Below are 16,603 nucleotides of genomic sequence, written 5' to 3'. Positions count from 1 at the left end.
GGGGGGGGGGGGGGGGGTTGGGGAAAGGTATAATTAGATTTTTTTTTATTTAAGGGGGACTCACATATGTATGTATTGTATTTTAGAAGTTGAGTCTAAAGATAAATACACAAAGATAAGTGGGTTCAATGACACAAAATAAATTAGTTGGGTTTAAAGGTAAACTAGGGTAAACTTTTGGGACTAAAAATAAAAACCCCTATAAATAAATAGTCCTAGGCAACTTTCAAAATTTGATAAAACCTGGTGGGGGTGTTGGGGATTTTATGGAGATTAATCTGTAAAATTAAACATTAAACGAATTAACGACACCGATGAAAATACCACAAGCAAGCAAACATCGAGATTTAACGTAGTTCGGCAAATCGTGCCTACGTCCATGGGGCAATCCAGAGAGAAATATTTTACTATGAATCAAGAGTACAATCCCTCCAAGTTACACCTGAACTTGAGGATTAAATCACAAGAGAAAGATACAGTGTTACCTCTAGGGCACCAAAACCTTCAAAAATCATCTCACAAAAATCTCCAACTCTCATAGAGAAACCAATATTGTACCCTCGATGGCGCCGTCGTTCTGAAGACAACGGCTTTTGAATCACTACAATCGGATAACCGAGCGATCCAGAATCTAAATTTCTCTCTCTCTCTCTCTCTCTCTCTCTCTCTCTCCTCTGGGTTACTGTAACCGACACTGTTATCGGGTTACTGTAGCCGACACTGTTATCGGGTTACTGTAACCGACACTGTTATCGGGTTACTGTTCCTCTAAATATTGATCTCAGGGTTCTCTTATATAGAATTCTTCAAACCTATTCCTATTTCAAGTAGATCATCCAAATCCTCTTCTAAATAGAGTTCTAATCCATGTAGACTTCTTATAGATAGAATTATAATTCATGTAGACCTCCTCATGTGGGCCTTATCTTGGGCTAGACCCACAACAATCTCCCCCTTCAGCCCAAGGAGGAGATATGCCAATCTTTAACTCCTCAACGGGAGTTCATACTGGCCAATCGCCGACATAACTCAATATTCTCTCTAGAAACGATCTTCGTTAAAAAATCTGCTGGATTTTCATCTGTGTGAATCTTCTGTAACTTTAGCTCCTCTTTCTCAATAGCTTCTCTAAGCCAATGATATCTCACATCAATGTGCTTCGTCCTGGAATGGAATGTAGAATTCTTGCACAAATCAAGAGTACTTTGACTATCAATGAAGATTTGATAATTATCCTACTGTAACCCTAACTTCTGCAGAAATCTTCTCAACCAAATCATCTCTTTATCGGCTTCTGCAGCTACAATATATTTCACCTCTGTTATAGATAAAGCAACACACTTCTACAACCTGGACTGCCAAGATATTGTTCCACCTGCAAAAGTTAACAACCAACCTGAGGTAGACTTCCTGTGATCGAGATCACCTGCCATATCCGCATCTGCAAAACCATGTAATACTACCTTCGAACTTCCAAAACTCAAACACAATTTGGAGCTATCATTTAAATATTTTAAGATCCACTTTACACCTACCGAATGAACTTTTCCTGGATTAGAAAGAAATCTGTGTTGGCCTTCTTGTTTTGATGATGTTTAACAAACAATTTACCACTAATGTTGTTTGTCTAGTATTTGTGTTTTCTTATTTATTATAGACAAACAACGTTGTTGGAGGATGGATGGATTGTGCCATAACGATCATATCAAATGGAGGGTTGGCGGAATGTCGGTGAAGCCTTGCAATTCAAAGTTAAAGATCAAGTTCAAGCTTCATCCGCATGTGTACCAAGTTGAGCTACAATGAAGATCAAGATCAAGCTTGAGTAATCTAGTTTAGATTTTATATTATGTGTGTTAAGTACCTTAAGCTCAATATCATATACACACACGTATTTGGTTTCTATGTATATATATAGTTATATATATACATGCATGGTTTTGAGTTTTCATGTTTTGGACACACTTGCAAAATACATGAGGCTTCACAAATGGAAATTCAATTTGAGAATTTTTTTTTCTAACATGTTTGTTTTCATGTTTATAAACATTTCGCAAAGTTTTATCAAGTTTGGAATTGATTTGTTATGTTTAATGGAATTTACAAAATCATGTTTTTCGTTCGTGCATGTTAATGGAATTTACAAAATCATGTTTTTCGTTCGTGCATGTTCGTGCATGTTTTACAAAACAGATGCTTTTTCATAAATGGAAAGTGGTATTCAAGAAATTCTTTCTTTGACATGTTTATCTACATGTTTATAAATTTTCCTCAAAATTTTACTATTTTTGGAGTTGATCTACTATGCCCAATTGATTTTACAAAATCGCGTATGTCAGCAGTTTTTCAGAAACTGTAAATCTGTGTTCAAACATTTATATCTTTCAAGTGGAAAATTCTTTTTTTATTCTACATGTCTAAAACCTTCCCACAAAAGTTCATATTTTTTGGAGCTGTTTTACTATTTTATTTGATGTTTACAAAGTTAATATGTAGTGCTACAGTACCGCGGTCGGACCGCCGTACGCGTCGACGCCAAACTCTCTGGACGTTACTCAGCTTTGCATATGGCTCACGGTCGACCGCACCGGTCGACGAACTTTACCTGTGAGCGAGCCGTTACACAGTAACGACTAGTTGCTGATTTTTGTTTTTTAATGGTTTTTTAGGGTTTTTGGGGTTGGTTTCTTCAAGTCTATATATACCCCTTTGCCATAACTATTTTCTATTATCCAAGAGAGTTTTTAACCAAGTTTAAAAGAGTTTTAACAAGGGTTTTAGTTTGGTATAAGTGTGTTTAAGAAGCTTTTAAGCATTTGGAAGTTTGAGTTTGAGAAATCAATTTCACAAGAGCTTGAGGAGATCATCTATTAACGTTTGAGCTTCCAACTATTCTCCCTCCACCTCTTGATCTATTGAGAAGTTTTCTAAACTCTATTTCTAGCTCTTTTATATATTTGATTATCATTGTTATTAAGCTAGAACTATATTTAGTTTAGTTTTGATTTATATCTCTTTGTTAACACACAACCTTTGAGCTTATTGTATTTACATTCATAGTATAATTTGGGGTTGTGGGTTTGTGACTAAGAGTTGTGCTTAATTGAGTTCTCACCTTGTTTAGAGAACAATCATTTGATTTATATTGTGCTTATTATGAGATCACTTTGTAATACACTTGTACACCGAGAGAAGTGTGTGGCGAGAGTCGGGGATTGTCCCAAGAGGAGTGGTGTCGGTTGACGAACCTAGGGAGAGGTTGTAACCGAGCACTTGAGGGAGACATGTCTAGATCAACACTTGAGAGGGTGTAGAGTGGGATTGCAAGAGTGGTGATTGTAAAGTTTTCGGTTAGCTAGAAAACCGAGTGTGAGGTGTAAACGTTATTCGGGTGAACGTAGAAAACCCGGTTGTGATAGTTGAGATCTCCTCGAGGTGAGGAGCGGAGACGTAGGTCGTGGGGACCGAACTCTGCTTTGGCGTTTATTTATACTTGTGTTTATCTTTCTTGTCGCCATTGTCATTAGCTCATTATTTATATGATCCACTATCTAGTTCATATTGTTTACCCTTGTGTTAGTTTCATATCCTTGCATATATCATATTGTAGGATATATTATATTGTATTAGTTTATATATCCTTGCATATATATTTCATCATATAGGATATATCTCATTGTTCATATTACTTATCCTAGCTTATATAGTTGTTATATTTCATACTTGCTAGGATAACTTGTTAATTAGTTTTAATTAGCATTTAATCGGATTAGATTAGCATTTTAATTAGCATTTAATCGGATTAGATTAGCATAAGACCCTAATCACCCCTCCTCTAGGGTCTAACAATTCGTATCAGAACTTGGTGCTCTTTGATTTAAGGTCTAATCACCTTGAGTTAAAATCCAAGTTATATTTTTGTGCTAATCTTATTTTAATTGTATTTGTATCTTGCTTGCATATTTTCACAAATTATGGATATGAATGATGCATCTTGTTTAGGCTATGATTCTAGTGTTGCTCCTAAATTCAATGCTTTCCCCTATGCTCAATGGTGTTTTAGATTCAAAATATTTGTTCAATCTAAAAATATCGATTTATGGGAAATCATTGATTGTGCTTATATTGTGCCCACGTTGGAGAAATCCAAGTGGAGCGAACATGATAAAAAGATGTTTATTATGAACAAGCTTATGTTAGAATTTTTATTAAATGCATTTGATTCATTTATGTCTAACAAGCTTGACTCTTTTGATAGCGCTTATACATTATGGAAATTCATAGAAGCGCATCAAAAAGACTTGGAGGCGATCCGACAAGCTTTGGAGGATCCCACTTCAAGTTCTAAAGGAGCTTCATGCACACGAGCACTAGGCGATAGCCCTAGTGAGGTTTACGAGTTCGAATCTATTAATGATTTACCTAATGATAAACTCGCTTGTGCTAGTAATAAATTATTACATGCCTATAAGAAATTGCAAAATGATTTTATTAATTTACAAAGCAAGCATGAAAATTTGAAATCCGATCATGAGTCTTTAACTTCTAAGTTTGATATTATTTCTAATGAAAATATGATCCTTAAAGAAAACAATGAAAAATTAAAATTGGATCATGATTCTTTGCTTTCAAACTTTGCTAAGTTAACTCATGAAAGAGATAATGTCATGCTAGAAGTAGTAGCTATTAGAAATGATTTTGATAACCATACATGCTCTACTTCTATTATCAATGATGTTGTGCATAATGATGATTTAAATCTTGTTAAGGAACGCATATCATGCTTAGATTCAACTTTAAAAACATGCATTGATAACCATAAGAAACTTATGGACAAGTGTGCTAAATCTAGTGCTACAAAATCACCCACACACTATGCACACTTGTATAGCAAAGTTTACAAGTGCTCCATTTGTGGTCGTAAAGGCCATTTAGCTAAATTTTGCTATGATGCACAAAAATATAAGAATATTAATCCTCCTTGTGCATCTCATCAAGTTTCTTCATCACATGTACACACACATGCACCTATTTCTCATCATAAGCATGCTCATGTGTATCATTGTGATTTTTGTGGTAGAGTTGGTCACTTAGCTAAGTTTTATTTTGATTTGCGAAAAGTTTCTAAATCGCAAAATATTTCAAGTAGACCAACATTGTTTCAAAATGTTTCTCATTTGCAAAATAATCTTAAAAGACCATCTTTATTTGCAAATGTTCCACGTGCACCTTTTAATGGTCAACATAAGCAAATGCTTCCTTTCCATTGTACATATTATAATCGGAAGGGTCATTTGAATGATTATTGCTATGACCGATCCCGTGCACCACATATGCCCAAGAGGGTTCATAACCCTAGGGCTTTGAGCTTAAAAGATAGGGGTCATGTCCCTAAATCTCTTGGTACCAAGAATTCTTGGGTACCAAAACAAATTTGATTTTTAAAACCAAGTACTTTAGTGCTTTTCTTTTTTCTTTTCTTGGTTTTGAAAATTATGCTTTGAAATATTTTTATATGAAAACAATTTTTAATTGATAAAATCTCTTGTTTTCATGATTATTTGTTTTGTTTTGATGAGAGGTTTGCACTTATATAACCCTCCGGATTTATTAGGTGTTTATTCCCAAATTATGTCTACCGGATGCTAGAATGTTTATATAGGTTGTTACTAGCTCGAGAGCTAGATATAGTTGCCTCTCTTAATTTTTGCAAATCAATGATGATTTGGTTTTATGATTTAAATTTTGATTTATGATTTATTTTGGTTGATTCGTTTTTATTTGAAAACTTTTTGTATGATTCTCATGTTCCTCTTCTTTTGATTTTATAAATCTATTCTTTTATATGGTTTTTATATTTTTTGTGTTTATGAGACACTATTTTCATATATGTTCTCATTATCTTCATGTATGTGAGTAAATTTTTTAGCATGCTCTTATCTATGCTTGCTCACATATGTTTGTCATGATCTTTTATTGCTTATATTCTATATGGCTTTTTGATAGGGGGAGCAATCCCTATATCTTTCTATGTGTTATACTCACCTATGCTTATTGATAGGGGGAGCTTTCGCTCTCTTAATTCTTTTGTCCCCTTTTTGATGTTGTCAAAGGGGGAGAAATATTGTGAGTATATTCTTTCTTGTTTATATACATGTGAATTATAAATTATATATTCATTTCCTTTATGCATATATTTCTTTTTGTAAATTGTTTGTCATCATCAAAAAGGGGGAGATTGGTGGCCTTCTTGTTTTGATGATGTTTAACAAACAATTTACTACTAATGTTGTTTGTCTAGTATTTGTGTTTTCTTATTTATTATAGACAAACAACGTTGTTGGATGATGGATTGATTGTGTCATAACGATCATATCAAATGGAGGTTGGTGGAATGTCGGGTTGAAGTCTTGCAATTCATAGTTAAAGATCAAGTTCAAGCTTCATCCGCATGTGTACCAAGTTGAGCTACAATGAAGATCAAGATTAAGCTTGAGTAATCTAGTTTAGATTTTATATTATGTGTGTTAAGTACCTTAAGCTCAATATCATATACACACACGTATTTGGTTTCTATGTATATATATAGTTATATATATACATGCATGGTTTTGAGTTTTCATGTTTTGGACACACTTGCAAAATACATAAGGTTTCACAAATGGAAATTCAATTTAAGAAATTATTTTTCTAACATGTTTGTTTTCATGTTTATAAACATTTCGCAAAGTTTCATCAAGTTTGGAATTGATTTGTTATGTTTAATGGAATTTACAAAATCATGTTTTTCGTTCGTGCATGTTCGTGCATGTTTTACAAAACAGATGATTTTTCATAAATGGGAAGTGGTATTCAAGAAATTCTTTCTTTTACATGTTTATCTACATGTTTATAAACTTTTTTCAAAATTTTACTATTTTTGGAGTTGATCTACTGTGCCCAATTGATTTTACAAAATCACGTATGTCAGCAGTTTTTCAGAAACTGTAAATCTGTGCTCAAACATTTATATCTCTCAAGTGGGAAATTATTTTTCAGAACTTCTTTCTCTAACATGTTATTCTACATGTCTAAAACCTTCCCACAAAATTTAATATTTTTTGGAGCTGTTTTACTATTTTTATTTGATTTTACAAAGTTGATACGCAGTGCTACAGTACCCGCGGGCGACCGACGGTCGACCGAACTTTCCATCGGTCGACCGAATTTTTCCATCGGTCGACCGACGGAATTTTCGGTCGACCGACAATATAGCCGTTGGCTTTAACGGCTATTTCTGAGCTGTTTGTTTTCTGGGGCTTTTCTGTCTTTCTCTTAGGGTTTTTGGCTGAGCTTTGAGTGGGTATATATACCCCATTGCTGATGTCTTTTAAAGTTATCCAAGAGAGTTTTAAAACAAGTTTAAGAAAGTTTTAACAAGGGTTTATGTTTGGTTTAAGTTTGTTTAAGAAGCTTTTAAGCATTTGGAAGTTTGAGTTTGAGAAATCAATTTCACAAGAGCTTGAGGAGATCATCTATTGAAGTTTGAGCTTCCAACTATTCTCCCTCCACCTCTTGATCTATTGAGAAGTTTTCTAAACTCTATTTCTAGCTCTTTTATATATTTGATTATCATTGTTATTAAGCTAGAACTATATTGAGTTTAGTTTTGATTTATATCTCTTTGTTCACGCACAACCTTTGAGCTTATTGTATTTATATTCATAGTATAATTTGGGGTTGTGGGTTTGTGACTAAGAGTTGTGCTTAATTGAGTTCTCACCTTGTTTAGAGAACAATCATTTGATTTATATTGTGCTTATTGTGAGATCACTTTGTAATACACTTGTACACCGAGAGAAGTGTGTGGCGAGAGTCGGGGATCGTCCCAAGAGGAGTGGCGTCGGTTGACGAAACTAGGGGGAGGGTGTAACCGAGCACTTGAGGAGGAGGACACGGGCTAGGACCAACACTTAGTGTGTGAGGTGTGATTACATAGTGATTGTATTGTGAGGTGTAAACGTTGTTCGGGTGAACGTAGAAAACCCGGTTGTGATAGTTTGTGATAGTGGATTTCTTCCCGGGAGTGGGGAGCGGAGACGTAGGACGGAAGGTCCGAACTCCATGATCATATTTTGTGTTTGAGTGTGCTTTGGCGTTTATTTATACTTATGTTTATATTTCTTGTCGCCATTGTCATTAGCTCATTATTTATATGATCCACTATCTAGTTCATATTGTTTACCCTTGTGTTAGTTTCATATCCTTGCATATATCATATTGTAGGATATATTATCTTGTATTAGTTTATATATCCTTGCATATATATTTCATCATATAGGATATATCTCATTGTTCATATTGCTTATCCTAGCTTATGTAGTTGTTATATTTCATACTTTCTAGGATAACTTGTTAATTAGTTTTAATTAGCATTTAATCGGATTAGATTAGCATAAGACCCTAATCACAAATCTGCTCACAACGCTAACTACATGAGCTATATCTGGCCGAGTGCAAACCATGGTATACATCAAACTCCCTATTGCTGAAGAGTAAGGAATATTCTCTATCTCACTCTTTTCCTCATCTGTAGTCGGGCAAAATTTTTTGCTAAGCTTCAAATAACTTGTAAGAGGAGTACTGACTGACTTGACATCTTTCATGTTGAATCTATCAAGTAACCGTTCAACATATTTCTCCTGTGATAACCACAACTTCCTGGACATCTTTCATGTTGAATCTATCAAGTAACCGTTCAACATATTTCTCCTGTGATAACCACAACTTCCTGGCTTTCCTGTCACGAGAATCTATCAAGTAACCGTTCAACATATTTCTCCTGTGATAACCACAACTTCCTGGCTTTCCTGTCACGAGCAATATCCATACCAAGAATCCTTTGTGCTGAGCCCAAATCCTTCACGTCAAAAGATTTAAATAACTCCTTCTCCAGCCCACCGATTATTTGACTATCATGACCAAAAATCAACATATCATCCACATAAAGCAAAAGGATAATAAAACTAGAATCTAAACTTCTCCTGAAATATACACATGAATCTGCAATTGTCCTCTGATAGCCATGACTTAACATGAAAGAATCAAATTTCTTGTACCACTGCCTGAGTGCCTGCTTCAAACTATAGAGGCTTTTCTTCAACCTGCAAACCATGTGTTCTTTTCCTTTCACTTCAAAACCCTCTGGCTACTCCATGTAGATCTCCTCCTCTAAATCACCATGAAGGAATATGGTCTTCACATCAAGCTGCTCAATCTCGGGGTCTAAACTAGCTGCTAACCCCGAGATAGCTCTAATAGACGTCATCTTCACAACCGGTGAAAAAATCTCATTAAAATCAATGCTCTTTTTCTGGCCAAAGCCTTTCACCACTAATCTAGCTTTGTATTTCTGAATCTCTTTGTAGCCATCCTTCTTTAACTTGAACACCCACTTATTCTTCAAAGCTTTTTTGTCCTTCGGTAAATCCACCAACTCATAAGTATCGTTCTTCTCAAGAGACTTCATCTCTTCCTTCATAGCCTGGAACCATCTGTCCTTGTCTTTATGAGTATGTGCCTCCTGAAAGCTTTCTAGTTCCCCCTCTTCTGTCAGCAAAGAATACTCTAAAAGAGGATATCTCGTGGATAGTCGATACTCTCTAGCTGATCTCCTAAGTTGTGGCTCTACAAACTCCTACTACTGGTGATGCTCCCCCTGCTGAGGACCCTCCTGCTCATGATCCTGATCACCGTCTCCCTGCTCTGGTATCTGACCAACATCATCAAAATCATCATCATGCACCTGCTCTGTATCTGTAGGATGCAACTGTACTAGAGATGAAACATATGTCATATTTGGAATCTCACTAGCAACACTCTCTGATTGCTCTGCTCTCCCAAGATCTGCAATAGTTTGATCCTCCTGAAAAATCACATCTGCTCATCTGATAATTTGTCTCTTTTCTGGATCTCATAGTTTATAGCCGAACTCATCTTCTCCATAACCAAGAAAGATGCAAGGAACTGCTCTATCATCAAGCTTTCGTCTCTTCTCCGTTCGAATATGTGCAAACGCCCGACAACCAAACACCTTCAGATGAGAACAGGAAATATCTTTTTTGGACCAAACTCTCTCTGGAATATCAAAACCCAAAGGAACTGATGGAGACATGTTGATTATGTAGCATGCGGTGCGAACAGCTTCAGCCCATAAGCTCTTAGGTAACTTCGCCATCTTCAACATGCATCTGACTTTCTCCACAATGGTCCTGTTGTACCTCTCTACAACTCTATTATGTTGCAGTGTGTCAGGTTCTATACTCTGATGTCGAATACCATGCTTGGAGCAATAATCTCTAAACTCAATAGAAGTGTACTCTCCTTCATTATCAGTGCGCAAACACTTCAACTTCTTTCTTATCTGCCTCTCCACCATAGCATGAAACTGTTGGAAGACTGAAAATACTTGATCCTTTGTCCTCAACAAGAAGACCCACATCTTCTGTGATGCATCATCAATAAATACGACAAAATACTTATTTCCACCGAAGGACTCTACCTCAATAGGACCACAAACGTCAGAATAAATCAAATCCAGGATATTATCTTTTCTTTTAGAAGGCTTATTAAAAGAAACTCTATGTTATTTGCCAAATAAACAATAATCACAAGGGGTGAGTGACGAATATTTAGCAAAGAGAATGAGAGGCTTTTTTGCTAATATCTGCAACCCTTTCTCGCTCATGTGCCCGAGCCTCCTATGCCATAAACTGAGAGTGTCACCGTCTTGAGCCACGCTCAAAGAATCACATGAAGCCTTCGCTTGAGTCTTGTATAAATTACAACATACACTTCCTCTAGCCACCACAAGAGAACCTTTGGTGATTTTACATTTTCCTCCACCAAATTGAATTTTATATCTCATTCGGTCTAAAGAAAGACCCAAAATTAAGTTGAGCCTCAAATTGAGAACATGTCGTGCATTCTTTAAGATCAATGTGCATTCGATATCTGTCTGCAAGTGTATATCACCAAGTCCCATAATCTTTGAGTATCTAGTATTTCCCATCTTCACATTGCTAAAGTCACCTGCTTTATACGATGTGAAAATGTCTTGATTGGAGGTAGCATGACATGTAGCTCCTGTAGGATCTGAAATAGATACACTAGAACACTAGAAGAGGTGTGAATAGTGTTCTTTTAAAATATATGCAAAGTAGATTATAAATTGCAAAGAAAAATAGTAATCTCATAAATTCACAATCACAAACACAAAGTTTTATACTGGTTCCACCAACCCGGTGTACATCCAGTCCCCAAGCAAATCCCGCTTGAGATTTCCAATATGATTTTGAAACCTTACAAAATCAAAAACAAACCTGACCAATTTGTAAGACCACGCAAATTGCAACACCAATTGACAAGACCATGCCAATTGCCACCCAAACTCTAAACCAAGAGATCAACCCTCTCAAACCCGAGAGAAATCCTTTTTGAAGCAAGAACACAATTGATCCTATAAGCCTTGAATGTGTAGTAAAGTGCTGCAGTGGCTTAGGATTCTTTTAACTCTCTGAATATTGTCTATACAATCTCTAAAAATGATTGAAACCAAGGCAATATCAGAAACTCTCTTTTTCTAAACACTTAGCGTGAAAATCTGGAAAATTAGAGAGTGAATATGCACAAAATGTTTGATCTTGCAAGTGTAAAACTTGGTGCTTGTTTTCTGATGTTTAAACCTATTTATAGCCTCTGAAATGACATAATTTTAAACCCAATTAACGTCCACAAAACGACTATAAACAGTCACTTATTTTAAACCTGAAATTTAGAAAAACTGCATCTGTAGTCGACTACAAGTCATAGTAGTCGACTACACTGAGTCTAAACAGACTCTGTAAAGTCAGAAAATTGCTCAGTAGTCGACTACAAGGCATAGTAGTCGACTACACTGTAAACTCAGATTCTGGAATTTTTCTGTTTAGTATTTTGACTGTAACTTTCTCATCCGATATCGCAATGAGATGATTTCAGATTTGTTGGAAAGCTCTTAAAGAGACCTACAACTTTGATCTTTTGAGTTTTTCCAGATTCTAATTTCTAAGGGGTGTAAATAAAATGTTTTAAGACTCACCTAATATTTATAAACTCTAATAGTTAACATAGGGGATTTCTATTTTTAACCAACACACTAAGCATGTGTTAGTGTGTTCTAACACTATGTGTGTGCATGTGTGTGAGTGATCAAGGCTTGTACAAATTTCTAAGCAAAGAAAATATAAAATTACATTTTGACAATAAAGTATATCTTCTTCTTTGCTTCATTTTGCCTTGAACTCATCTATGTCTTGAGTATCTCTTTGAATATAATTGTTGATATAGCTCTGATACTGCAAAATAAATGTTAGCACATAATACACACAACATATAATATTTATTATCATCAAAACAAACTAATCTTGGGGTCAAGATTCCTAACATTCTCCCCCTTTTTGATGATGACAAATATATGTTATTAAGATATAAAAATTGTAATCCCCCAGCATGAAATCATTAAATAAAATCTTTTACTCCCCCTGCATCAAAGCATTAGTAAAAAAATTAAAATTAACCCTTTGTCATTAGCAAAAAGAAATAAACATAATTCTAATTAAAAATTTCTTTTCTTGGATACCTTAATAAAAATGTTAAGCACTTTGGTACCCTTTTATATTATATCATTAGGATTAGCCCTTAGGAATCCAAATCCACTTGGAATTTGGTTTCCATTTATTAACATAAGTGTAATTCTTTGAATTGCAAACTTCATACATATAAGATGAAATATAATCATTCCTATCATGAATATTCAAATTCTTAGGAATCCATATATACTTATTTTGTTTAGCATGAATATTCTTATTATTATTCTTCAAAACATAATCATTCTTTGTAAAATACTTAGGAACAAATCCAATGCCAAAATGATTGTTTGAAGATTTTTGAAATGAGAGCAAATTATTCAAATTCTCTTTACTTTTATTGAATTTACTAACATTCAAACATATATCATCATATTTTAATTTAATAGAAGAAATATCTTTATGTAAAACATTAATGCGGATTTTTAAATCATTGCATTCTGATTTTAGATAAACATTCTCATTAGTCAAAATATGATTTTCTTTAAGCAAGGATTTATTTTCTTTAAGCAAGGATTCATTAGTCAAAATAAAAGCATCCACATAATCATATAAAAATATTAAAAGAGTTTATAAAAATCCTTCTAAAGTTTCTTGATTTTACTAAAAAAATTAAGATATTCTATAAAAATATTAAATAATTAAATATGTGTCGTATTTATAAAGAGCTTGATTAAGGTGCTTTTGCTTCAGCAGCTTATTCTAAATGAGCCCTACATATTAGCTTTAAAGTGTAATATTTTTTATTTATCGTGTTATATGAATGTTTGCTTGGTTTACTTATCATTCTCTTATTTCTTCAATATGTTGTATCTTTGAATTGATATATATTATTAACACAATTTACGATGATATGCATATCTTTTCTAAAAATTTGAGATAGATATAAGATGAATTTTATGTTTAGTTGCCTTTAATAAGAATTTTAATTATAAAATATGTTACCTTTCTATTTATATATCTTGAAATCTAACAGTACTATTATATGCTTATCTTTGATCATGTTCTTAAAAATTGATCCTACGTTAGTAGTCATATCTCCAAATAAGGTTACTGATAGAGTTGTGCCATTTATAAAAAAAAAGAAAAATATCAAGTTTAATTTTTTTACTTATGCTATGGTAACTAAGTAACATGTGCATACTTTTGTCCATTGTAACGATTTTCCTCATCTTTATCTAGCTTACTATATCTTGTAATATAGCTGATCAACAGCTTCACTTTAGTTTCTATTCTAAGATTATTTATATGTAATTTATATTAAGTTTATGATTTCTTTAGTATTTCAAGAATAAAGTATAAGAATTTATATGTACTTACTAATTTTTCTTGTATCTTTCATAAAGAATGCTTTTTTAACTAGGATAAAAATATTCAATATATTTTTCAAGGGAAACTCGGTCAGTGCTTCGTTGCTAGATATGCTTTTTATTAATGTTAATTCAGGTAATTCATGAATGTTTCCGAATTTTAAGTTCATTTTCTTCACTTCTCCATTTGAAATAAAAACAATTAGTTCTTTAGAAGGAAATCTCTAAAAATTCTCATAGTTTCTCAATACATAACTCATTGTATTTGTTTACCTTATAAATATTATCAATATTAGAGATAAATGTTTATACGTTATAATCAATTAATGCTAACCTATTATATTAAATCTTTTATTAATTCATATTCTATCAATGAATGTTATTAGTAAAATTGTACGTAGTTCCTTAAATTTATACAGTAATGTTAAATTTTAATCTATCCTATATTTTTAAGTTCTTCTTCCTTAACTAGATAGTTTTAATCTACTGTAATTGGTATTTTTTTTATCGGCATCAATTTAGACTACTTTTAAATGCTGAAAAGGAATGATAAATTTTAAATTAAAAATTAAATTTATGATGTAATAAATATCAAACATTTCCTTTTTTTTCTTTGCCAAATTTTATTCTTTTGTGATTTTAAACTTTTGAGGGTGTGTTTTGTAATTTTTAAAATTTGATAGTATTTTATGAAAAAATTTTAGTTTTTGTTGGGTGCTTATAATTTTCATGTTTCATGTGTTGATGGTAAGTTTTTAAATGTTAGAATGTTTCTTGTAACTCTAAAATTTTGAGGGTATTTTCACAATTACTAAAATTTTGGTTTTTTAAAAAAAAATTATATTTTTAGTGATCTGCTGATAATTTCTAAATTTGATATGTACCGATTATAAGTTTTAAAATTTTAGGATTTTTATAATTTTTATTTTTGAGGGAGTTTTTATAATTTTTGTAACTTTTAGGTTATTTTTTATAAACTTTAAATTTTTAAGTGCTTAATGGTAATCCCTGTAATCCATCTATATTATTTCTAAGTTTTGAAATCTATGAATTTTAGTGTGCCTTTTTTTTAATTTAACTTTTTGAGATTGTTTCTATAATTTTTAAAATGTTGAGGGTATTAATTATAAATTTTAAAATTTTAGATTTTATCTTTGTTTTTAAGTTTTAAAAATCAAGGTGTTTTGTGTAATTTTAAACTTTTAAGGCTATTATATGCAATTTTTGAAACTTTTGGGTCTTTTATAGTACTTCATGTATTATAATATGTTATCTATGTATAATTTATTAATCTTTTTTTTTTGAAATTGTTGAGATATAGGTAGTTCATATGGAGTTAATATAAGATATAATTAGTATTTGATAAGATAGGTCATATGGAATTAGATAAGATACGATTACAATTAGAATAGATTAAGATTTAAATAAAACATTTAAAATAATGAAGGATAATATTAACCATGAAAAGTTTTTCTTTAACTGAGCTTTTAAAATGAATTAGATTTTATGCACGTGCAATGCACATGGTTAAATACTGTTATTAAATATTTTTGGTTTATTTTCTTGCTAAAATTTATTCCTCGGTTATACTCTGATACTTGCAGCTCACTTTAATTTAAGTATTTTTGGATTTTGTTCTTACTAAAACTTATTCATCGATTACACTTTGATTATTTATTTTTTTGATGTTTGTTTGAATAGGCTACACACAGTTTAAATTTTTATGTTGATAGTTAAATTGTCAAGAGATAAATATAATCTAAATCCAATTTAAATTTTTATTTCATTTGGATCAGCATGAAAAGGAGCTTGACCTGAGGAAGTATAATGTTATGAAAGTGAAAACACTTGAAAAAATAACATTATAAAAGTAAGATGAATAATAAAGTCAACGAGTCAAGATGATTGATTTAAAGTGGGCTAAAATGACAAAAAATAGTTAATAAAATAATCATAAACTAAAGATTAATGCTAACTCTAGTATACTTTTATATGATAAAAACATCGACATATGCATATAAAAGCACTAAAAATAGTTTATGAAAATCTTTTCTAAAGATTCCTAATTTTACTAAAAAATTAAACTATTCTATAACAATTCACAAAACAATATATTTTGTTGCTTCTAGTTTATTTTTTATTGAGTCGAGATCAATTATTCTTCATCTTTATCTTTTTCCTGGGCAATTCTAGAGTAGTGCCTTCATCGTTTACGACTGTGATATGAGGCTGGAGCATGTTATCTTTCCTTGGGCTTATTCATCTTTTGTCTTCTCGTCTAAATTCACAAAGAAGTTAAATATATTTTTTATGTTCAACACAAAATTCTGACAATACAGACTTTGATTTTATCCTATTTCAATAAAAATAAATATTAATTTCATATATATGAAATTTTTTGTATTTTTATTTTATTACTTAAATAAGGTTAGGAGCTACCTCTTTTTTCTCTACAATGACTTTTTCTGTTGTGCTTCCAATAAGAATTTTTGTTGTGGCATAATATTACATTTGCTTTGTCTGTGTTATTTTCTATGAGGATCTGAACTAAATACGATATTTTTATTGCTAATTTAATTTAGATTATAATATTAATATTTAATTTTGATATATTTATTTCATGAAGAA

Source organism: Asparagus officinalis, chromosome 3 (assembly GCF_001876935.1).
Source record: "Asparagus officinalis chromosome 3, Aspof.V1, whole genome shotgun sequence".
Lineage (NCBI taxonomy): Eukaryota > Viridiplantae > Streptophyta > Magnoliopsida > Asparagales > Asparagaceae > Asparagus > Asparagus officinalis.
This window is presented reverse-complemented; position numbering follows the sequence as displayed.